The sequence below is a fragment of the Pan paniscus genome, chromosome 12 (assembly GCF_029289425.2).
Source record: "Pan paniscus chromosome 12, NHGRI_mPanPan1-v2.0_pri, whole genome shotgun sequence".
Taxonomy (NCBI): Eukaryota; Metazoa; Chordata; class Mammalia; order Primates; family Hominidae; genus Pan; species Pan paniscus.
This window is the reverse complement of record NC_073261.2, coordinates 94,662,417-94,688,540: the sequence shown is the minus strand read 5'-3', so window position 1 is coordinate 94,688,540 and position 26,124 is coordinate 94,662,417. Positions and strand designations below refer to the sequence as shown.

The 26,124-nt window shown below is 40.3% G+C and overlaps 2 pseudogenes; both read right to left on the bottom strand.

Annotated features, from left to right (window-relative positions):
- Positions 1–18,578: 18,578 nt before the first annotated feature.
- Positions 18,579–21,941, bottom strand: LOC134728619 (adenylate kinase 2, mitochondrial-like; annotated as a pseudogene).
- LOC100987294 (keratin, type I cytoskeletal 18-like) lies at positions 18,588–19,893 on the bottom strand (annotated as a pseudogene).
- Positions 21,942–26,124: the final 4,183 nt, after the last annotated feature.

Below are 26,124 nucleotides of genomic sequence, written 5' to 3'. Positions count from 1 at the left end.
GACACATGGCCATCACTAGCTTCAAGGATGTCTACAGAGGTCAGCATTTTAAGCTACTATTGCCATCCCAGACACGGAATGGTTTCTCCCTCAGAGCCTCCAGAAGGAACCAAACTTGTTGGCACCTGGGTTTCAGACTTCTAGACTATGAAAAAGTAGATTTCTATTGTTTTAAGCCACTCATTTTGTAGTACTTGTCATGGCAGCCCTAGGATACAACCCAGAAGAAAAAGAGAGTGGGAGAAAGTACCAGGGCCATCTAGCTGGGGCTTGCTAGAGATGACAGCTAGGCCTTTGGGCAAGGTTGAATTATCTCGAAGGGAAAAATAGAAACTTTTTTTAAAGAAATGGGTTATTGATACACTGACCTTTGAGATCTTCCACACTGGCTTTCTTTTCTGTGTGAGCAAAGACTCAAAAGCACAAAAGAGGTTGGCATAGTGGAAGGGAGAGGAATGTGTGTGTGTGTGTGTGTGTGTGTGCATGTGCCTGTGTGTATGCATGTGCATGTGTGTGCATGTGCCTGTGTGTGTGCGTGTGTGTGCATGTGCCTGTGTGTGCATGTGCCTATGTGTGCGCGTGTGTGTGCATGTGCCTGTGTGTGTGCATGTGCCTGTGTGTGTGCATGTGCCTGTGTGTGTATGTATGTGTGCATGTGCCTGTGTGTGTGCACGTGCCTGTGTGTGTGCACGTGCCTGTGTGTGTGCACGCACGTGTGTGTGCATGTGCCTGTGTGTGTGCACGCGTGTGTGTGTGTGTATGTTTGGGACAGGTTTTTAGTAGGGTTGGTGCTACAGCATACACTTTTGAAGAGCAGGGAGGAACAGAAGAAATGAGACCAGAAAAGCAGGTCAAGGTGGGATCGGGGTTGCACCAGCCTGAGAGTGAGGAGTCAGCAGAGCCAGCAGAGATGCAGTCAGGGAGTGGAGATGCAGGGGGCAGCCATGACCCCTGTTGCTTGACTGAAAAAGCACTATTTGTTTAAGTCTGAAAAATTTCAAAGTAGAATACAAAGTAGTTCGGAGCTCTTTTTAAAAATTCAATGTAATATTTAAATACATAACACTTTCATCTCAAAAAATAATAAATAATAAATTCTCCTTCTTCCACCCCATTTCCCATCTATCCACTTGTACCATACAGTCCTCACCGTTGCAGGTAAGCCACTATTATTAATTTCCTGTGTATCCTTCTGCATAAAAGAGCAAATGCAAATATACAATCTTATTTTTCTCCCATTTTATACAAATAGAAAAATGTTATTTATGCACTCTTTGCTCAATTAACAATGTAACTTAGTGACATTTCCATATCCATGTAGAGTCTTGACATTCTTTTTTGTAGCTGCCAAAATACATTCCATTTGATAATATATTTCCAATCCTTTGTTCCTATGCCATTTCACATGGGTACAAGTAAACTTGTATTAAGTGTTTATTAGAAGTGAAATTTTCAGGAGCTCTTTATATATTTAGGAAAATTAATCCTTTCTGATATGACTTGCAACAATTTTTCCCAAGTATCATTTGTCTCTAAGCCTTACTTGTGGTGGAATTTGCTTGCATTTTCAAAAATAATTGAATTTATCAATCTTTTATGGCTTCTAGGTTTCTAGTCATAATAAAAAGTCATTCTCCACTCCAAAGTTACAAAGGACTTTCCTCAACTTTTTATTTTAGCATTTACTGGCTTTATTTTTTTTTAGCATCTAAATCTTTTGCCTGTGGATATCCAGTTTCCCCAACACCATTAGTTGAAGAACTATTATTTCCCCAACTGAATTGTCTTGGCCTCTTTTTCAAAGGTCAATTGAGCATAAAAGTTAGGGTCAATTCTACCCAGCCATCCCATTACTGGGCATCTACCCAAAGGATTATAAATCATGCTGTTATAAAGACACATGCACACGTATGTTCACTGCAGCACTATTCACAATAGCAAAGACTTAGAACCAACCCAAATGTCCATCAATGATAGACAGGATTAAGAAAATGTGGCACATATACACCATGGAATACTATGCAGCCATAAAAAAGGATGAGTTCATGTCCTTTATGGGGACATAGATGAAGCTAGAAACCATCATTCTCAGCAAACTATCGCAAGGACAAAAAACCAAACACCACATGTTCTCACTCATAGGTGGGAATTGAACAATGAGAACACTTGGACACAGGGTGGGGAACATCACACACTGGGGCCTGCCAGGGGGTGGGTGGAGGGGGGAGGGATAGCATTAGGAGATATACCTAATGTAAATGACGAGTTAATGGGTGCAGCACACCAACATGGCAGATGTATACATATGTAACAAACCTGCACGTTGTGCACATGTACCCTAGAACTTAAAATAATAATAATAATAAAAATACGTGTTAACTTCACACCACAAAGCCTGATATATATAGGGGTGGGATAGGGCATATTATTGTCTTTAAGTTTTCTAGTGTCAAATAAAAAAAAAATGCCATTACTAATAAAATTCTCAGTGTCACATTCATTGCTAACAAAATTCTCAGTGTCACATAAGTTAAAAAAAAAGTTATGGTCAATTCTAAATTCTATTTCATTGATCTTAATGTCTATTTTTATAGCAGTACTGTCTTAATTACTACAGCTTTGTAGTAAGTTTTGAAATTGCAAGTGTGAGTACTCCAATTGTATCATTCTTCTCAAGATTGTTTTGGCTATTCTACGTTCCTTGCATTTCCACATGAATTTAAAGATCAGCTTGTCAATTTCTGGGATTTTGATAGAGGTTGCATTGAATCCATAGATCAACTTAGGGAGTACTGATATTTTAATATATTGTCTTCCAATACATGAACATAGAATGTCTTTCCATTTATTCAGATCTTTCATTTCTTTCAACAAAGTTTTGTAGTTTTTAGTAAACAAGTCTTAGAATTCTTGTTAAAATTATTCCTAAGTATTTTATCCTTTTTGATGCTATATAAAAGAAATTGTTCTTGAATTTCATTTTCAGATTGTTTGTTGCTAATGTATTGAAATGCAATTGATTTATTATATTGATCTTGCATCCTGCAATGTTGCTGAAATTATTTATTGGTCCTAATAGGTCTTTAGTGGATTATTTTAGATTTTCTATAGACATGATCATGACATTTGCAATGTCATTACTTTTGTAAAGTAAAACTAGAGATAGTTTTACTTCTTCCTTTCCAGTCCAAATGTCTTTTATTTCTTTTCCTTTTTTTTTTTTTTTTTTTTTTTTTTTTTTTTTTTTGCCTAATTAACCTTGGCTAGAACCTCTACTACAAAGTTAAATAGAAGTCATGAGAGTGGACATCTTTGTTTTGTTCCTGATCTTAGAGGGAAAGTAAGCACTCTCACTATTAAATGTAGCATTAACTGTAGGTCTTTCATAGATGCCCTTTGACAAGTTGGAAGAATTTCCCTTCTATCTGTAGTATTTTTATCTTGAGAGGTACTGGATTTTATTGAATGCTCTTTCTGCATCTATTGAAATGACCATGTGATTTTGTCCTTTTTTTCTATTAATGTGATATATGACATTAATTGATTTTCAAACATTAAGCCAATCTTGCTTTCGTGGGATAAATCCCTATTGATTATGGTGTAGAATTCTCTTTTGTTTGCTAGTATTTTGTTGAGGATTATGTTTGCATCTACATTCCTAATGGATACTGACCTGTAGTTTTCTTCTCTTGTGATATCTTTGGCTTGGGTATCAGGATAATACTGGCCTCAGAGGATGGGCAAGGAAGTGTTTTTTTTTTTTCATTTACTTTCAGGAACAGTTTGTGAATTGACTTCTAACAGGTCTGATATTAAGATTAGAATCCTCATTTGGCTTATGTTTGAATTGCCTGGTATGCTTTTGCACATTCTTTTATTTCTAACCATTTTGAAACCATTTATTTTAAAAGTGTTTGTTGGCGGGGCGTGGTGGCTTATGCCCATAATCCCAGTACATTGAGAGGCCAAGGTAGGCAGATTACTTGAGGCCAGGAGTTTGAGACCAGCCTGGCCAACAAGGCAAAACCCCATCTCTACTAATAATACAAAAATTAGGTTGGGTGTGGTGGCTCACGCCTGTAATCCCAACATTTTGGGAGGCCCAGGAAGCCAGATCACTAGAGCCCAGAAGTTCAAGACCAGCCTGGCCAACATGGCAAAACCCCATCTCTACTAAAAATACAAAAGTTATTGTATTTTTTTTTTTTTTGTATTGTACTGGGCCTGGTGGCACATGCCTGTAGTCCCAGCAACTTGGGAGGCTGAGGCAGGAGAATCACCTGATCCCAGGAGGTGAGGTTGCAGTGAGCCGAGACTGTGCCACTGTACTCCAGCCTGGACGACAGAGCGAGACTGTCTCAAAAAATAATAAATAAATAAATAAATAAATAAATAAATAAATAAATAAATAAATAAATGTGTTTCTTATAAGAATACAATTAGGTTTTGTTTTGTGATCCCAAATAATAATTTTTTGTTAATGGTTAAGTAAAGGTTTAAAGCTATTTTGAGCAACTTGCACATCAACTCGATTTTGAACATTCACATTTGGCTTAGATTTTCCATATAACATTGGATGTAACATAAAACACTGATTTCAGGAAAGAGGACAAAGATGAGCTCTTAGTGAACCATACATGCCTTTCTGCCATGAACCTGATTATGCCACACAAATATGGAAATGGCCCTAGTGAAAACGGGCTGAGAAAACTTGCATAAAGAGTTGAACAAACTGCTGAGCTAAGTAGGAACAAAATAGGTGAAAGGGAAGAGTAGGCACATTTATATTTGTGGCAATCCTCCTATATGTCAGATGCTTCACCTCATGGACTCATTTAATGCTGCCAATAATCTTCCTAGGCAGTCATCACTGTCCCTGTTTTACAGATGAGAAAATTAAGGTTTAGATAATTTTCTGATACTCAAAGTGTGGTCCTAGACCCCCCCACCAGCATCAGCATTATCTGAGAACTTGTTAGAAATACAGAATCTCAGGCCTCACCCTGGACCTCCTGAATTAGAATCTGCATTCAACAAGATCCCCATGTTATTTGTATGTACAATAAATTTTAAGAATTACGAATGCATTTCCAAAGGCCACAAATATAAATAGAACCTGACTCCAAAGCCTATGTTGTTTGTTCTGCAGCTGCTACAGAATCAAGTTACTTGACAGTCACAGATTAAACCCACAGCTAAAGTTAGCCAACTAGAGGAGTTTGTGTTGTCATATTGGGCCTCAGTGTTCTCATCTGTTCAATGTTTTAAACATCTAAAAGAATAAATAAATTCGAAGACAATAAAAGTATGCCATGTTGAATACTGCTTGAAATTAAAAAGCCACCTTAAGCCCCAAATGTTTTGTTAGATAAGATTTGTATTTGTTGCAGTGAGTTCTAAGATTATTTCTGGGTGAGGCTAACAGTTTATACTCACTGTCTGTCCATGCACGCTTCTACATCCATTCAGACTAGCAAGAGAATACTGTTGCACCAATTGCTAAACTTAAATGTGAATAACAGAGGAGAGTCTCTCATATAATATTACAGTAACTCTTCTAGTCCTGGGACCAGACCTTTACATTTGAATGAAAGTTCAAACAGATTCAATTAACACTGAGTTCAAATTCTGAATGAAAGTTCAATTCTTAAAAAATCTGGCTGGGTGCAGTGGCTCACACCTGTAATCCTAGCACTTTGGGAGGCTGAGACGGGCAGATTGCCTGAGCTCAGGAGTTCAAGACCAACCTGGCCAACATGGTGAAACCCCATCTCTACTAAAATGCAAAAAAAAGTAAAAAACAGCCAGGCATGGTGGCAGGCGCCTGTAATCCCAGCTACCCAGGAGCCTGAGGCATGAGAATTGCTTGAACCCAGGAGGCAGAGGTTGCAGTGAGCCGAGATCGTGCCACTGCACTCCAGCCTGGGCAACAAAGTAAAACTCTGTTTCCAAAAAAAAAAAAAAAAAATCCAATTGTCCTTCTTTTTACCCCATCTTCCAGACTATTCCCCATTAATTTTTATTTTTCAATTTTAGAAGAAATATCATTTATGTTTGTTTTGGTTTTGGTTTCAAAAAAGTTGATGCACTTTTGATCTAGCCCTGGTGCTCAGAGATGAGCCAGCTTGTTCTGCTCTGTAGGCTTAAAAGAGCTCTTTAAATAGCAAAACAATAAAATAATTCAGTTATCATAACTTTTCCCAAAAAGACCTTCTAACTTGAGAAAACTGGATCATCTGTCTCATAGAACACTGAATACTGTACTCTTCTTGCTTCCTTCAAAATCTTAGAACCAAAGACCTCGTCAGAATACCGTTCATAGATAATTAATGCAGATCCATTTGTTTAATTGCAAGACTTAGCCTTGATTTTTGGTTATTTAATTCTCTCAGTAAAATGTAGCTGTTTTTAAAGCACCAGTTTTATGAGCACATGCTGTACTCATTGATGCTATGGAGTCCTTTGCATCTTTTCCCAGCTGGCAAAGTTTTTATAATGACATCTTAGGGATGAGACCATTAGAGAAAGAGAACCCATCTCGGGATTTACTGGGCAAATTAATCCTTTAAATTAGTACTTGCCCCAGGCCAGGATACCTCTCCTGTGGGGCTGTGGCATTAAGGGGGAAGAAGGTAAATACAATTGAGAGAGAAAATATTTAATAGCTTTCAAGTAAAACATATCTGGGCTTCAATAGTACTATCACTATGTTGCTTTGCACAAGTCCTAATAGCTATTAAAGTCTCAATTTTCTCATCTGTAAAATGAGATCTTGCAGGGCCATTGTAAGAATTAAGTGGGTTAATGGATATAAAGCATTTGGCCTACAGCAAGCTTGTAACATAATTTAAATCCCCCTGGAAAAAGAAAACCTGAAGTTTAAAGACAGAATCAGAACTGAAAGCAAGAACAGAAGCACTTCCTCTTAGAATCAGACATCCGGACCACACTCCTTGCCCTGACAGAGCATAGGACATCTAGAAGGTTAGAGGAGAAGTCTGACTGTCATGGGGAGGAAGTTTGCCTAAACCAAGGCTGGTGCCCTCTCTAAAGCAGTTCAAAAGAATTTGAAAACACCAGCTCTGAGCACCCCACATAGCTTGTCAACTCACCCCATGTTATCTCAGTCATGATGACTCAACACTAGAGCCTGGCTTGGCCAGAGCACTGAGGCTACAGCCTTCTGTAAACAAGACCAAGGACACAGGACAGCAAGAAAGAAGACAGACAGGTCACTCTCCTGGCTACTTCTATCCAAACCTGTATATCAAAAGAAGAGAACTGCTCTCATTCACACTGCAGGAGAGGGTACAGGAGCAGAAGGAGCAAAGGGGAGATGGGACTTGGCTTAAGCACTGAAACAAATTGTGTGTCTGCACCCTAAACTGTCAACCCTGGCTATTCTTCAAGGTAAAGGAGAGGGCCCTAAATAATCATTTATGAATCATGTGGTCCAGGCACTATCCCAGAGATCACTTCTCTCACTCCTCACCACATCTCTATTGGTAAAATATTATACTCCCTCTTTTAGTGAGGAGCAGAGGCTCTGAGAGACTATCAAGCTGTCCAAAGTTAAACAACTGAATCAGAACAGAAATTAGAACACAGGTCTTTCTGACATCTTACAAAACCAGTTAACATAGAATTCTGTATTTGGTATATAGAGTGTTTTCATTTTTGTGAGTTTGGGTTTTTGTTTGGTCAGTTATATTCGGGGAGTTCTTATTCTCCCCTAAATACTATTAAGTCATAGATATAAAATCCAACCCACTTCTTTTTAAAGACTTTGGATAAAACGCTGAGATGGGAGAGATCCCTTGACCCCTTCCTGGGACTTGCGACACTGGTGTGGCTCATTTACTCAGCTACCGCCCTCGAACCCCTTGTGGAAAGGTGGAGCACACAGGTGAGCAGGTGCAGGAGCCAGGGCAAGTGCCTTTGGCCACCAGCCAGCCCACAGCAGCATCTAGGAGTTGCCCGCGACCTCTGGAGCCCCAGAAAGCATGTGTTACAAACAATGCTCTTTTAGCTTTCCCATCCACGGATGGCTTAAGTGCTAAACAGCTCAGTGAAAAGTCAGTGTGACAGCCTTTTTGGGTTCCCACACCCAATGCATCTCGAATTCTTGTCTGGCATCCAGGAAGAATCAGGTCATACGAACGGATCAAAGGATGGTGTATGCAGAAGATTTTATTGAGCAATGGAAGTGGCTCTCAGCAGGATGGGGAACTAGAAAGTGGACGGAGTAGGAAGATAGTCTTCACCTTCCCCTTGCGGGAGGGGGAGCACACAGGTGAGCAGGCGCAGGAGCCAGGGTGCCTCCCAACCATCCCCAACTGAACTCCTCTCAATGTTCAGATGCTTCTTCTCTTCTCTCCTCCTCTGCCATGCCACTCTGCTCCTCTGCCAGTGGAGCTTGGGCCTTTTATGAGTACAGAATGGGGGGCTTGGTGGGCCAGGGTCGTTTTGGAAAAGGCAACATTTGGGCAGGAAAACAGGAATGCATGTTTTCATTTAGGGCCATGGGTCCAGGCCTGAGGATGAAGCCCTCTCCAGGGACCCCACCTTCTTCTACCCAGTATTTCCCTGCCTCCTGTCCATATCAATACCTTAATTAGCCTTAATGTTAAATCTTTCCTGAAGTCTTCAGATTTCAATAATCATTTCTTTATTACCATAAGTAATGTAAATAATTCAAGAAAGTGGAAATTCTAACCCTATTGGGCTTTTCCCACAAGTGCCTGGTGCTTATCTGAAATAATGAACTAATTTCTCCTTGCTGCATCCATATATGAATCCAAAAACTGAGCAGTCCTTAGAAATGATCATTAGGCCTTCTCAGGTAGGCAGCAGGAAAAGCTGAAAGAATCTCAAAGGATCTGCAGCCAGGACATCCATTTAAAGAAGTAATATATGCTTCTATATAATTTATTATTTCTAACCTTGTTCCATTATTTTTCACCACAAAAATTATTTCCAATTTTTCACCCACTTTATGCCAAACAGCAGGGGATGAATTACTACACCTCTTTAAAGGTTCTCAGAATTTCATGCAGTCTGAGTTACGAAAACAGAAAATGCAGGTTTCAAGCCAATAGTGTTTGCTTTGTTGAGTGAACTGAATTATTACATGTAAAAGGAATCCTATTTGCTAAGGATATTACTTTAATGGAGGTTTAGTTTTGAGCTTTTTATTTATTTTATTTTATTTATTTATTTTTTTTTAGACAGAGTCTCACTCTGTCACCCAGGCTGGAGTGCAGTGGCGCAATCTCGGCTCACTGCAACCTCTGCCTCCTGGGTTCAGGCAATTCTCCTGCCTCAGCCTCCTGGGTAGCTTGGGACTACAGGCACACACCACCACACCCAGCTAATTTCTGTATTTTTAGTAGAGACAAGGTTTCACCATGTTGGCCAGGATGGTCTCGATCTCTTGACCTCGTGATCCACATGCCTTGGCCTCCAAAAGTGCTGGTATTACAGGCATGAGCCACCGTGCTCAGCCATGGTTTTAATTTTTTTTAACAACATATTGCTCCACCAGAAACAAGCACATTAACTAGCTTAGTTCCTGTGGTTGGTTGGTTTATTCTTATTTCACTGGAGATGTTCTCTTTTTTTTTTTCAATTAAAAAAAACTTTGTGCTTCAAAATTTAAACCCGAGACACACTTATCTCACAGGAAGTTTATTCTAAGAAATGTTTTTCTAGGACAAGTATCTGTTTTCCCTTAGTGCCCCCCAACACAGCATATACATGTTAATTACTTAATTTCAGTTTATAATAATTGAAGTTCCATTAATTTGTGAGATTATACCCAGATCACACACACACTCTAAAAATATTCCTAGTTGTATTCTAGTTTTACTAACTGCCAAAGGTTTTTTGCAATAATCTCAGTCACCCACTGGAGATGTTCTTACGCCCTGAGAAGACAGATCATCATTCACAGAAATAGACAGCACTGAGCAAAAACACATTGCTGTCCATCCATCCTCATCTTTTAGTAATCAACAAGTGCTTTCAAAATACTATGAGTTAGATAGATCAACATGTTAATTAATCTTCTTAGAATTTGAAATTCATCATCTAGATATTTTCCTATTGTTTGTTGTATTATTCCTGGCAACGGTAACCAACTTTATTTTAATTGGTAGCCAATCATTATAAAATTTTTGATGACTGACTCTATATTTTTGCCAAACAGAGTTGCCCAATGTTTTCCCCCATTAAAACAAACATATAAGTAGTTGAAAGAAAAAGCAAACAAACAATTTACAAGTCAGAAAGCCCTAGAACTGAGGTGGTATGCTGATATGCTCGCAACAAAATGCTTGATCTAATACTTAGGACATAAGCTTGATGCAAGCAACTCAGCACTCAACATAAAAGTTTTGCTAAGATTAATTTGGTTTTAGAAAAGCAAAGCTGACCTAGGCATATTGACTTGAATCCATGGTAGGATTCTGCTAAATACCTCTAGAAGTGTCTGTGATTTGCTATCTGTGTGTAAAAACATATAAACAATCAGGCCAGGCATGGTGGCTTCTGTCTGTAATCCCAGCAGTTTGGGAGGCCGAGGTGGGCGGATCACCTGAGGTCGGGAGTTCGAGACCATGCTGACCAATATGGAGAAATCCCATCTGTACTAAAAATACAAAATTAGCAGGGCGTGGTAGTTCATGCCTGTAATTTCAGCTACTTGGGAGGCTGAGGCAGGAGAATCGCTTGGACCCAGGAGGTGGAGGTTGCATTGAGCCAAGATCACACCATTGCACTCCAGCCTGGGCATCAAGAGCGAAACTCCATCTAAAAAAGAATATATATATATATTTATTATATATTTATATATATTATATTTTATAAACAAAGCTTCTTTTAAAACTCTGAATTATTTTTCTTTGTACTTTGATATCTTTGCAAATGAATAAGCCTATTAGCAGAGGGAATTATTTCCGTGGAGAGGCTTAAACACATATGTACGGTTATATGTTATAACATCTCAGTTAACTACAATGGTGGGTGGGAATGGAGTTCTCTAAATAATTGGATTTTATAGTTAAGTTCATTAAAGAAGCTAAATGAAACCCTATAACATGTGACACTAATAATCACCCACTGTTTTTAAAACTTTCTTCTTCTTTGGATTCCGTGACATTCCCTTCTACTAATTATTTTCCTATGTGCTGACCATTCTTCTGATTATTTCTCATTTCTCTTACTCTTCAACATCCCCCAAATGTTTCCACATTTCTTTCCTCAATAACCGTTCTTTATACCTATTTAATGCAATCAGCCTTTCACACGCCTTCCATTATCAACTCTATGTAAATAGTATCACCAGAACAAATTGCTGTGGTAGAGAGATGAAGGAAGGAAAAAAGCAAAGAGAATGAGCAAGACAGAGAGAGAGGGAAAGGGAGGGACAGCTTACTCCTAAAATATTTTCCCCCAGCTTCTCCCCCAAGTTCCAGACCCACTTTTCCAACCTCAAGGTGAACATTTCCAGTTGAATAACATCTTACTCAAAAGATGTTGAAACCACATCTTTAAAATAATGTTTTATTGAGCTATGTTTGATATAAAATTAACTGCATATATTTAAATGTAGTTTGATACATTCTGACATATGTATACACCCATGAAATTATCATAATGAAAATAGTAAACATATGCTCACTGCCCAAAATTTCCTCATGCCTTTTCATAATCCCTTCCTTTCTCACTCTTCACCACAGACCCTCCCTTAGTTGACCCTCCCATACCCAAAGAAATTGATTTAATTTTTGTCAATATAGATTTGTTTGCATTTTATAGTTTCACATGAATGAAATCATACAGTATATACTCTTTTTAGATTAGCTTCTTTAACTCATAAAGCATAATTAGATTTGTCCTTGTTGTTGAATGTATCCACGGTGCATTCTTCTTTGTTGTTTAGTATTGCATTGTATACCATGCATTATATGCCGTGCGTGGTACACCACAATTTGTTTATCCACTCACCTGTTGATAGAAATTTGGGTTGCTTATAGTTTGGGACTATTGCAAATGAAGCTATATGAATGTTAGTGTACAAATCTATATGTGAACATATATTTCTTTTTCTATTGGGTAAATAAATATATTGGAGGACTATTAGATTGTAGGTCTTATTCATTCTTTTTATTTTTTTCATACCCATTAACCATCCCCACCTCCCTCCTTGCCCACTTGCTTCCCTCCTAGCCTCTGGTAACTATCCTTCTATTCTCTATCTCCACGAGTTCAATAGTTTCAATTTTTAAGTCCCACAAATAAGTGAGAACATGTGATATTTGTCTTTCTGTGTTTGGTTTATTTCACTTAACATAATGACCTCAAGTTCCATCCATGTTGTTGCCGATGAGAAACTTATTTTTTATTGCTGAATAATACTCCATTGGGCATAAGTACCACATTTTCTTTACTGAAATTCATCTCTTGATGGACACTTAGGTTACTTCCAAATCTTGGCTATTGTGAACGGTGCTGCAACAAACATGGGAGTGCAGGTATCTCTTTGATAGACTGACTCCCATTCTTTTGGGTATAGAACCAGCAGTGGAATTGTTGGATCACATGGTAGCTCTATTTCTGGTTATTTGTGGAACCTCCAAACTGATCTACGTATTGGTTATACTAATTTATATTTCCACCAACAGTGTATGAGGGCTCCCTTTTCTCTACATCCTTGCCAGCATTTGTTATTGCCTGACTATTGGGGAAAAGTCGTATTAACTGGGGCAAGATGATATCTCATGGCAGTTTTGATTCGCAAATCTCTGGTGATCAATGACATTGAGCACCTTTTCACATGCCTCTTGCCATTTGTATGTCTTCTTTTGAGATGGGTCTATTTAAATATATTGTCCTTTTTTTAAATCAAATTATTAGATTTTTTGTACAATTGTTTGAGCTCCTTATATATTCTGGTTACTAATCCTTTGTCAGATGCATGGTTTGCAGATATTTTCTCCCATTCTGTGGGTTGTCTCTTCACTTTGTTGATTGTCTCCTTTGCTGTGCAGAAGCTTTTTAACTTGATGTGATCCCATTTCTTCATTTTTGCTTTGGTTGCCTGTATTTGTGGGGTACTACTCAAGCAATTTTTGCCGAGACCAATGTCCTGGAGAGTTTCCCCAATGTTTTCTTGTAGTAGTTTCATACTTTAAAGACTTAGATTTTTGTCTGTAATCCATTTTGATTGGATTTTTTTATAAGGCAAGAGATAGGAGTCAAGTTTTATTCTTTTGCATATTGATGTCCAGTTTTCCCAGCACCATTTATTGAAGAGACTGTCTGTATTAGCCCATTCTTGCATTGCTATAAAGACACATCTGAGGCCGGGCGCAGTGGCTCATGCTGTAATCCCAGCATTTCAGGAGGCTGAGGTGGGTGGATCATGAGGTCAGGAGATCAAGACCATCCTGGCCAACATGGTGAAACCCCGTCTCTACTAAAAATACAAAAATTAGCTGGGCATGGTGGTGTGCACCTGTAGTCCCAGCTACTCGGGAGGCTGATGCAGGAGAATCACTTGAACCCAGGAAGCAGAGGTTGCAGTGAGCCAAGATCACACTACTGCACTCCAGCCTGGTGACAGAGCGAGACTCAGTCTCAAAAAAAAAAAAAAGAAAGAAAGAAAGAAAGGCCAGGTGCGATGGCTCATGCCTGTAATCCCAGCACTTTGGGAGGCCAAGGCAGGCACATCAAGAGGTCAGGAGATGAGACCATCCTGGCTAACACGGTAAAACCCCGTCTCTACTAAAAATACAAAAAATTTGCCGGGTGTGGTGGCATATGCCTGTAGTCCCAGCAGAAGAATGGCATGAACCTGGGAGGCAGAGCTTGCAGTAAGCCAAGAGCATGCCACTGCACTCCAGCCTGGGTGACAGAGTGAGACTCCATCTCAAAAAAAAAAAAAAAAAAAAAAAGACACACCTGAGACTGGGCAATTTATAAAGAAAAACTCTGGTCATGATCAGCAGGCTGTACAGGAAGCAAGCATGATGCTGGAATCTGCTTGGCTATGGGGAAGACCTCAGGAATCTTACAATCATGGCAGAAGATGAATAGGGAGCAGGCACATCACATGGCCAGAGCAGGAGCAAGATACATACGGCAAGGTGCCACACACTTTTAAACAGCCAGATTTCACATAAAGTCACTCACTATCACCAGAGTGGCACCTGGAGGATGGTGCTAAACCATTTATGAGAAATCAGCCCCCATGATCCAATTACTTTCACTAGGCCCCACCTCCAATACGGTGGATTACAATTCACCAAGAAATTTGGACAAGGACACAGATCTAGACTGTATCATTCCACCCTTGACCCCTCTCAAATCTCATCTCTTTCTCACATTTCAAAACACAGTCATGCCTTCCCAATAGTCCTCCCAAAGTCTTAGCTTATTCCAGCATTAACTCTGAATTTCAAGTCCAAAGTCTCATCTTATATTCATCTCCTTCCACCTATGAGCCTGTAAAATCAAATCCCAAGGTACAATGGGAGTATAGGCATTAGGTAAACATTCCTGCTCCAAAAGGGAGAAATCAACCAAAAGAAAGAGACTACGTCTGTCTCACACAAGTTCAAAACCCAGCAGGACAGTCACTGAATCTTAACGCTCCCAAATAATCTCCTTTGACTCCATGTCCCACATCCAGGTCACAGTGGTTCAGGGAGTGGGTTCCCAAGGCCTTAGGCAGCTCTGCCCCTGTGGCTTTGGAGGGTTCAACCCCCACAGCTACTCTCATGAGCTGGCATTAAGTGTCTGTGGGCTTTTCCAGGCACACTGTCAGGGGATCTACCACTATGAGGTCTGTGGGACAGCAGCCCTCTTCTCATTGCTCCACTAAGCAGTGCCCCAGTGGGGACTCTGTGAGGGGTCTCCAACCCCACAATTCCCCTCCACACTGCCCTAGTAGAGGTTCTCCATGAGGGCTCCATCCCTGCGGTAGGCTTCTGCCTAGACACACAGGCTTTTCCATACATCCTCTGAAATCTAGGTGGAGGCTCCTAAGCCTCAACTGTTGCACTCTGTGCACCTGCAGGCTTAACACTACATGAAAGCCACCAAGGCTTATGGCTTGTATCCTCTGAAGCAGCAGCTCAAGCTGTACCTGAGCCCCTTTGAGCCATGGATGGAGCAGAAGTGGCTGGGATGTGGTGGAGCAGTGTCCTGAGGCTGCACAGAGTACTGGGGCTTTGGGCCTGGCCCACAAAACCATTCTTTACTCCTAGGCCTCAGGGCCTGTGATGGGAGGGGCTGCCTCAAAGGTCTCTGAAATGCTTTTGAGGCCTTTTCCCCATTGTCTTGGCTATCAGTACTTGACTTCTCTTCAGTTATGCAAATCTTTCTAGCAAGTGGTTGCTCCACAGCCTACCTTGCAACTTCTGCCTGTTACCCAGTTCTAAGTCTGCTTCCACATTTTCAGGTGTCTTTATAGCAATGACCCACTCCTAGGTATAAATTTTCTGTATTAGTCAATTTTCACATTGCCATAAAGAAATACCTGAGACTGAGTAATGTATAAAGCAAAAAGGTTTTATTAGCTTATGGTTCTGCATGCTGTACAGGAAGCTTGATGCTGGCATCTGCTCAACTTCTAGGAGGGTCTTATGAAACTTACGATCTGTGGCAGAAGGTAGGGAACAGCATGCACATGACATGGGCAGAGCTGGAGCAAGAGAAGGAGAGCAAGGTGCCATACACTTTCAAACAGCCAGATCTCATGAGAACTCACTATTGTGAGGAAAGCACCAACAGGATGGTGCTAAATCATTCATGAGAAATCCAACCCATGATCCAATCAATCCCACCAGGTCCTACCTCCAATACTACGGACTACAATTCAACATGAAATTTGGGCTGGGACACATATCCAGACTATATCACTGTCTTTTCCCTCATCTATGTTCTTGACAACTGTGTCGAAAATGAGTTCATTGTAGGTATATGAATTAGTTTCTGGGTTGTCTATGCTGTTCCATTGGTCTATTTTTATGCCAGTACCATGTTGTTTTGGTGACTATAGTTTTAGAATATAATTTGAAGTCAGGTAATGTGATTCCTCCAGTTTCATTCATTTTGCTCAGGATAGTTTTGGCTATTCTAGGACTTCTGCGATTCCATGTAAAGGTTAGGATTGTTTATTCTATTTCTGTGAAGAATGTCACTGGGCTTTGGATAGGGAGTGCATTGAGTCTGCAGACTGCTTTGGCTAGTATGGACATTTTAACAATATTGATTCTTCCAATCCATGAACATGGAATATCTTTCCATTTATCTGTGTCCTCTTCAATTTATTTCATCAGTGTTATATAGTTTTTGTTTTTGTTTTTTGAGATGGAGTCTCACTCTGTCACCCAGGCTGGAGTGCAGTGGCGTAATCTTGGCTCACTGCAACCTCCACCTCCCAGGTTCAAGCAATTCTCCTGCCTCAACCTCCCCAGTAGCTGGGACTACAGGCAGGCACCACCGCGTCTGGCTGATTTTTGTATTTTTAGTAGAGACAGGGTTTCACCATGTTAGCCAGGGTGGTCTCAAACTCCTGACTTCAGGTGATTCACCTGCCTCAACCTCCCAAAGTGCTGTGATTACAGGAATGAGCCACCATGCCTGGCCAGTGTTATATAGTTTTAACTGTAGAGATCTTTCACTTATTTGGTTAAGTTCATTCCTAAGTATTTAACTTTATTCATAGCTATTGTAAATGGGATTAATTTCTTGATTTCTTTTTCAGATTGTTTGCTATTGGCATATAGAAGTGCTACTGAATTTTGTATAAATTTATGCTGTATGTTAATTTTGTATCCTGCAACTTACTGAATTTGTTTATCAGTTCTAATAGGGTTTTTTGGTGGAGTATTTAAGTTTTTCCAAATATAAGATTATATTATCTGCAAACAAGGATAATTTGGCTTCTTCCATTCCAATTTGGACACCCTTTATTTCTTTCTCTTGTCTAATTGCTCTGGCTAAGATTTCCAGTACTATGTTGAAGAATAGTGACGAAAGTGGGCAAACTTGTCATGTTCCACATCTAAGAGGAAAGGCTTTCAGTGTTTCCCCATTCAGTATGATGCTGGCCATGGGTCTTTTTTATTTATTGAGGTATATTCCTTCTATACCCAGTTTTTTGAGAGTTTTTATCATGAAGGGATGTTGGACTGTAATGCTTTTTCAGCATCAATTGAAATGATCATATGGTTTTTGTCCTTCATTCTGTGGATATGATGTATCACATTGATTGATTTGCATGTGTTGAACCATCCTTTCATCCCTGGGATAAATACCACTTGGTCATAATGATTTATCTTTTTAATGTATTGTTGAATTCAGTTTGCCAGTATTTTGTTGAGGATTTTTGCATCAGTATTCATCAGAAAACTTGGCCTGTAGTTTTCCTTTTTTGATGTGTCTTTGTCTGGTTTTGGTAGCAGGATAATACTGGCCTCATAGAATGAGTTTGAGAGTAATCCCTTTTTTCTGTCTTTTGGAACAGTTTGAGTAGAATTGGTATTAGTTCTTCTTTAAATGTTTGGTAGAATTCAGTGTTAAAGCCATTGGGCCCACACTTTTCTTTACTAGGAGACTTTTTTTTTTCTTCAAATTTTATTTTAAGGGTACATGTGCAGGTTTGTTACACAGATAAATGTGTGCCATGGTGGTTTGCTGCACAGATCATTCCATCACCTAGGTAGTAAGCCCAGCGGCCATTAGCTATTCTTCCTGATTCTCCCTCCCCTCAATACCCACCCTCCAACCAACAGGCCCCAGTGTGTGTTGTTTTCCCTTATGTGTCCATGTGGTCTCATTGTTCAGCTCCCACTTATAACTGAGAACGTGTGATGTTTGGTTTTTTGTTCCTGCGTTAGTTTGATGAGGATAATGTCTTTCAACTCCATACATGTTCTGCAAATAACATAATCTTATTCCTTTTTATGGTTGCATAGTATTGCCTGGTGTATCCTTGCCTCATAGAATGAGTTTGGAAGTATTCCCTCCTCCTCTATTTTTCAAAATAATTTGAGTAGGATTGATATTAGTTCTTTTTCAAATGTTTGCTAAAATTCAGCAGTGAAGCCATTGGATTCCAGGCTTTTCTTTGCTGGGAGACTTTTTATTACAGCTTTAATCTTGTTACTTGTTATTGGTCTGTTCAGATTTTAGATTTCTTCATGGTTCAGTTTTGGTAGGTTGTCTGTGTCGAGGAATTTATCCATTTCCTCTAGACTTTCCAATATATGGGCATGTAGTTGCTCATATTAGCCACTAATAATCCTTTGAATTTCTGTGGTATCAGTTGTAATGTCTCCTTTTTCATCTCTGTTTTTATGTATTTGAGTCCTCTCCATTTTTCCCTTACTCTGGCTAAATGTTTGTCAATTTTGTTTATCTTTTGAAAAAAACCAACTTTTTGTTTCATTGGTCTTTTGTATTGTTTTCCTCATTTCAAATTCATTTATTTCTGCTTCAACTTTTTTTATTTATTTTTTTTAACCTCTGAACTTTTTATTGGCTTCGGGCTCCCCAAAGGATACCCTGCTTCTGCTGGCTTAATGCCTCAGAATTTTGGTGTCATTGGTCTCAGACACCACTTTGCCATCCACTGTCCGGCGGGTCTATCTGGCGGGTGGTGGTCTTTTGGATGGTTTGCATGGAGTTGCTGCAGTCCAGGGTATCACCAAGATTGAAGTCCTTGCCATCTTCCAGCAGGCGGCGGTAGGTGGCGATCTCAGCCTCCAGCTTGACCCTGATGTTCAGCAGGGCCTGGTACTCCTGGGCCTGGCACTGTCCCTCTGCCCAGGTTTGTGCCAGCTCTGACTCCAGGTGCAGCAGGATCCCATTGAGCTGCTCCATCTGCAGGGCATAGCGGGCCACTACCTCCCTCAGGCTGTTCTCCAAACTGGCCTTCAGATTTCTCATGGAGTCCAGGTTGATCTCCAAGAACTGGACTGTATGTCTCAGCTCTGTGAGCGTCGTCTTAGCAGCTCCAACCTCAGTGGACTGTGTGGTGACCACTGTGGTGCTCTCCTCAATCTGCTGAGACCACCTATTGTCCAGCTCCTCTCTGTTCTTCTGAGCCAGCTCGTCGTATTGGGCCCAGATGTCTGCCATGATCTTGGCGAAGTCCTGAGATGTGGGGACATCTACCACCACAGTCAACCCAGAGCTGGCAATCTGGGCTTGTAGGCCTTTTACTTCCTCTTCATGGTTCTTCTTCATAAGAGCAGCTCCTCCTTGAAAGCCTGGATCTCTGTCTCCAGCTGCAGCTGAGTGACATTGGTGTCATCAATGACCTCGCAGAGCCCATGGATGTCGTTCTCTACCGACTGGCACATGGCCAGCTCTGTCTCACAGTTGACTCTAAAATCATCAGCAGCAAGACAGGCATTGTCAATCTGCAGAACGATGTGGGCATTATCCACAGTATTTGCGAAGATCTGGGCCCTCAGGTCCTCCATAGTCTTGAAGTAATGGCTCCAGTCTCTGACCGGGGATCCCTTCTTCTCCAGGTGCTCCCGGATTTTGCTCTCCAGCCTCCAGTTCTCATTCTCCAGCCTCCTCACTCTGTCCAGGTAGGAGGGCAGGCAGTCGTTCAGGCTTTGTATGGTCTCCTTCTCGTTCTGGATGCCTCCCATTCCTGCCAGACCCCCGGCCATCCCCGTGCCCAGGCCCCCGGAACATCATGCCGTCCCGGAAGCTGGTGGAGCGGGACATAGAGATCCGGGAACGAGAACCCCCGGCACATGCATAGACTCTGGCCGAGCTGCTGACCTGCCAGGTGCCGTAGCTGGGCGCCTGGACAGAGTCTAGGGACCGGTAGTTGGTGGAGAAGGTGGAGCGAGTGATGAAGCTCATGCTGTCTGGGGAAGAGAGTGAGAGGACAGGACTCAGGCTTCGCCAACGACCTGCTTCAACTTTTGTTATTTGTTTTCTTCTACTAATTTTGATTTGGTTTGCTCTTGCTTTTCTATTCCTTAAAATGAATCATTAGATTATTTATCTGAAGTTTTTCTTCTTTTTTGATGTGGTCACTTATAGCTATAAATTTCCGTCTTCGTACTGCTTTCACTGTATCCCAAAGGTTTTGGTATGCTTCCATTATCATTTATTCCAAGAAATTTTTCAATTTCCTTCTTAATTTCTTCATTGACCCACTGGTCATTCAGGAGCATATTGCTGAATTTCCATGTGTTTGTATAGTTTTTTTTTTCAAATTTTAACATATTTTATTGATTTAGGGGCCCAACAAGGCAGCCTTTGGTCTTAAGAAAGGCACCTCATTGAAAATAATACATCACAGTGCTGTTGAGTGATCCCAGTCACAAGATTTGAGAACGGAAAGGACAATCTTTGGATGAGATAGCTTAGGACACTTGCTCATTTATTTAAAAGAGTCCCTTCACACACTGCAGATAAAAGAAGGCAAGAGCATAGGATTGCGGCATGTGCTGGATAGCTGTGAGAGGTTACTCATGAGAGTAGGTAGCCTAGTAAGTTAGTGGTAAGTCAGGAGAAGGGAATCAGCCTCCCTTTCCATTTCATTCCCTTCCCCCTCCCCTTGATTTCAGTTTGCTTGATTTGTTGAGCCACCATCCCTATGAATACACCTTACATCTCTTTCAAATGTGGAGATGGTTTACAGTATGTGGAACCAGGGTAAGTAATCAAAGCCTCCCTGTTCCAAGCTATAGACAGACAGGACAACAATTCGATTTCCTGTACTCTTGGTCTGGAACCCATGGGGTTCTGAGTTAAAAGCTGAGGTCTCAGAGCACTGGCTTTAAAAAATATTTTCACCAGTCCAGAGTAAATGAAAACCCAATTCCTTAGAAATAACATTGTATCTCTCTATTTCTACCCCCACCCTCCAAGCATGGTGTTTTTTAAAAAATTAATTTTTCCCTTACTTTAAAAACTCCCACCTATGTATAAAAGAAACTGCCACACTACAATAACACTGCTGTTGTTCCAAGTATTCCTCTGAGCCCCTCACCAGCCCTCTCTCACCATCCTCACCCTGATCACCCTTCCCTTCTGCCCAGCACCTAAGAGCAGGGATCACGCCGTGGGGTGATGGGCAGTGGTGCAGTCTCGCCTGGCCTTCTGATACTAGGATGTGGCTTTGGAGAAGGCTGCTAGGGTGCTTGCGAACACGACATCAGGGGTCTGGGATGCATCAATGGCAGAGTGGATCTCCCGTTTCCTGAAGTACTCTATGAGTGGGGTGGTTTGAGTGTCGTAGGCTTGCAGGCGGATTTTCAAGGCGTTTTCATTATCATCTGATCGACGAATCAAGGGTTCCCCGGTGATGTCATCTTTCATGAGCTCTTTTGGAGGGTTGAACTCCTCATAGTAGGAACGGCCACTCTTGGGGTGAATCAGCCTTCCTGTGATTCTTCGGATCAGCAGAGAGTCTGGGATGCTGAATTCAATCACAGAATCAAGCTTCTTTTTCCTCTTCTCCATGAGGTCATCGAGCATTTCTGCCTGCCTCACAGTCCGAGGGAAGCCATCCAGAAGAAAAACATTTTTGCACAAGGGGGGTCTCCAAATTCTTCTCAATAAGCTCCACTACCATTTCATCACTCACCAGTTTCCCAGCATCCATAGTTGCCTTCAGCTTTTTTTCTAGCTCTGAGCCAGAAGCCACCATGGCCCTCAGCCTGTCCCCAGTAGCCGAATGGCAGACACAGAAGTTTTCAGCCAATATGGGTGCCTGGGTGCCTTTACCGTCCCCAGGAGGCCCCAGCAGCACGGCCTGGATGCCTTTAGGATACTCGGGTTCTGCCGCTGGCACGCTGGGAGCCATGTCCGCCGAAGTCCTTGTATAGTTTTACAAAGTTCCTCTCGTTATTCTTAGTTTTATTTCATTGTGGTCAGAGAAGATTCTTGATATTATTTCAATTTTTTTTAATGTTTTGTTTTGTAACCTAACATATCGCCTGTCCTTCAGAATGATTTATGTGCTGAGGAGAAGAATGTGTATTCTGCAGCCATTGGATGAAATGTTCCGTAAATATCTATTAGATCCATTTGTTCCATAGTGTAGATTAAGTCCAAAGTTTCTCTGTTAATTTTCTATCTGGGAGATCTGTCCAATGCTAAAATTGAGGTGTTGAAGTCTCTGGATATTATTGTATTGAGATCTCCCTCTTTAGCTCTATTAATTAATATTTGCTTTATATATTTGGGTGCTCTAGTATTGAATGCATATAGATTAATAATCATTATACCCTCTTGCTGAACTAACCCCTTTATCATTATATAATGACCTTCTTTGTCTCTTCTTATAGTTTTTTTTTAATTATACTTTAAGTTTGAGGGTACATGTGCACAACGTGCAGGTTTGCTACATATGTATACATGTGCCATGTTGGTGTGCTGCACCCATTAACTCGTCATTTAACATTAGATATATCTCCTAATGCTATCCCTCCCCACTCCCTCCACCTCACAACAGACCTCGGTGTGTGATGTTTCCCTTCCTGTGTCCATGTGTTCTCATTGTTCAATTCCCACCTATGAGTGAGAACATGCGGTGTTTGGTTTTTTGTCCTTGCGATAGTTTGCTGAGAATGATGGTTTCCAGCTTCATCCATATCCCTACAAAGGACATGAACTCATCATTTTTTATGGCTGCATAGTATTCCATGCTGTATATGTGCCACATTTTCTTAATCCAGTCTGTCACTGTTGGACATGTGGGTTGGTTCCAAGTCTTTGCTATTGTGAATAGTGCTGCAATAAACATACGTGTGCATGTGTCTTTATAGCAGCATGATTTATAATCCTTTGGGTATATACCCAGTAATGGGATGGCTGGGTCAAATGGTATTTCTAGTTCTAGATCCCTGAGGAATCACCACACTGACTTCCACAATGGTTGAACTAGTTTACAGTCCCACCAACAGTGTAAAAGTGTTCCTATTTCTCCACATCCTCTCCAGCACCTGTTGTTTCCTAACTTTTTAATGATCGCCATTCTAACTGGTGTGAGATGGTATCTCATTGTGGTTTTGATTTGCATTTCTCTGATGGCCAGTAATCATGAGCATTTTTTCAAGTGTCTTTTGGCTGCATAAATGTCGTCTTTTGAGAAGTGTCTGTTCATATCCTTTGCCCACTTTTTGATGGGGTTGTTTTTTTCTTGTAAATTTGTTTGAGTTCATTGTAAATTCTGGATATTAACCTTTTGTCAGATGAGTAGATTGCAACAATTTTCTCCCATTCTGTAGGTTGCCTGTCCACTCTGATGGTAGTTTCTTTTGCTGTGCAGAAGCTCTTTAGTTTAATTAGATCCCATTTGTCAATTTTGGCTTTTGTTGCCATTGCTTTTGGTCAAATTGTCTCTATTTGCAGATGACATGATTGTATATCTAGAAAACCCCATCGTCTCAGCCAAAAATCTCCTTAAGCTGATAGGCAACTTCAGCAAAGTCTCAGGATACAAAATCAATGTGCAAAAATCACAAGCATTCTTATACACCAGTAACAGACAAACAGAGAGCCAAATCATGAGTGAACTCCCATTCACAATTGCTTCCAAGAGAATAAAATACCTAGGAATCCAACTTACAAAGGATGTGAAGGACTTCTTCAAGGAGAACTACAAACCACTGCTCAATGAAATAAAAGAGGATACAAACAAATGGAAGAACATTCCATGCTCATGGGTAGGAAGAATAAATATGGTGAAATGGCCATACTGCCCAAGGTAATTTATAGATTCAATGCCATCCCCATCAAGCTACCAATGACTTTCTTCACAGAATTGGAAAAAACTACTTTAAAGTTCATATGGAACCCAAAAAGAGCCTGCATTGCCAAGTGAATCCTAAGCCAAAAGAACAAAGCTGGAGGCATCATGCTACCTGACTTCAAGCTATACTACAAGGCTACAGTAACTAAAACAGCATGGTACTGGTACCAAAACAGAGATATAGACCAATGGAACAGAACAGAGCCCTCAGAAATAATGCCGCATATCTACAACTATCTGATCTTTGACAAACCTGACAAAAACAAGCAATGGGGAAAGGATTCCCTATTTAATAAATGGTGTTGGGAAAACTGGCTAGCCATATGTAGAAAGCTGAAACTGGATCCCTTCCTTACACCTTATACAAAAATTAATTCAAGATGGACTAAAGACTTAAATGTTAGACCTAAAACCATAAAAACCCTAGAAGAAAGCCTAGGCAATACCATTCAGGACATAGGCATGGGCAAGGACTTCATGTCTTCTTATCATTTTTGTCTTGAAATCCATTTTGTCTGATATAAATATAGCTACTCCTGGTCTTTTTTGGCTTTGATTTGCATAGAATATCTTTTCCCATCCCTGATTTTCAGTCTATGTGTATCTTTATAGGTGAAGTGTGTTTCTTATAGGCAACAGATCATTCGTTCTTATTTTCTCATCCATTCAGCCACTCTCTGTCTTTTGAATGGAGAGTTTAGTTCATTTACAATGTTATTATAGATAAGTAAGGACTTACTCTGGCCATTTTGTTGTTTTCTGTTTGTTTTGTGGTCTTCTCTTCCCTTTTTCCTTCCTTCTTGTCCTTTTTTAGTGAAGGTGATTTTCTCTGGTGCTATGATTTAATTTCTTGCTTTTTATTTTTTGTGTATCCATTGTGTGTTGATTTGAGGTTACCATGAGGCTTGCAAATACTATCTTATAACCCATTGTTTTAAACTGAAGACAACACTAATTGCATAAACAAACATGCAAAAAGAAAACTAATAAAAATTCTACACTTTTCACTTCATCCCCCAGCTTTTTAACTTTTTAACTTAAAGTTAAAGTATATCTTACTGATATAAGATATATAGATATAAGATATCTATATATCTTATGATATAAGATATAAAGTATATCTTATTGATATAAGATATATCAATAAGTATATCTTATTGTACTGTCTGTGTCTTGAAAAGCTGTAGTTATTATTTTTGATTGGTTCATCATTTAGCATTTCTAAAGAGTACTTTATGGCTGGGTGCGGTGGCTCACGCCTGTAATCCCAGCACTTTAGGAGGCCGAGGCAGGCAGATCACAAGGTAAGGAGATCGAGACCATCCTGGCTAACATGGTGACACCCCGTCTCTACTGAAAAATACAAAAACTTAGCCAGGTATGGTGGCGGGCACCTGTAGTCCCAGCTACTCGGGAGGTTGAGGCAGGAGAATGGTGTGAACCCAGGAGGCAGAGCTTGCAGTGAGCCGAGATCACACCACTGTACTCCAGCCTGGGTGACAGAGCAAGACTCTGTCTGGAAAAAAAAAAAGAGTACTTTATACACTACAATTACAGTGTTACACTATTCATACTATTCTGTGTTTTTCTGTGTGTTTACTATTACCAGTGAGTTTTGTAGCTTCTGATGATTTCTTCTTGCTCATTTTTTTTTTTTTCAAATTGAAGAGCTCTTTTTAGCATTTCTTGTAGAACAGGTCTGGTGTTGATGAAATCCCTCAGCTTTTGTTTCTCTGGGAAAGTCTTGATTTCTCATTCATGTTTGAAGAATATTTTCACCAGGTATACTAGTCTAGGGTAAAAGGTTTTTTCCTTCAACACTTTAAAAGTGTCATACCATTCTCTCCTGACCTGTAAGGTTTCCACTGAAAAGTCTGCTGCCAGATGTATTGGAGCTCAATTGTATGTTATTTGTTTCCTTTCTCTTGCTGATTTTAGGATCCTTTCTTTATCCTTGACCTTCAGGAGTCTGATTATTTGATGCCTGAGGTAGTCTTCTTTGGGTTATATCTGCTTGCTGTTCTATAACCTTCTTATACTTGAATGTTGATATCTTTTCTAGGTTTGGGAAGTTCTCTGATATTATCCCTTTGAATAAACTTCCTACTGCTTTCTCCTTCTCTACCACCTCTTTAAGGCCAATATCTCTTAGAGTATCCCTTGTGAGGCTACTTTCTAGATCTTGTAGGCATGCTTCATTGTTTTTTATTCTTCTTTCTGTCTCTTCTGACTCCATTTTCAAATCACCTCTTTTCAAGCTAATTCTCTGTTCTGTTTGATCAGTTCTACTATTGAGACTCTGATGGCTTCTTCAGCATGTCAGTTGC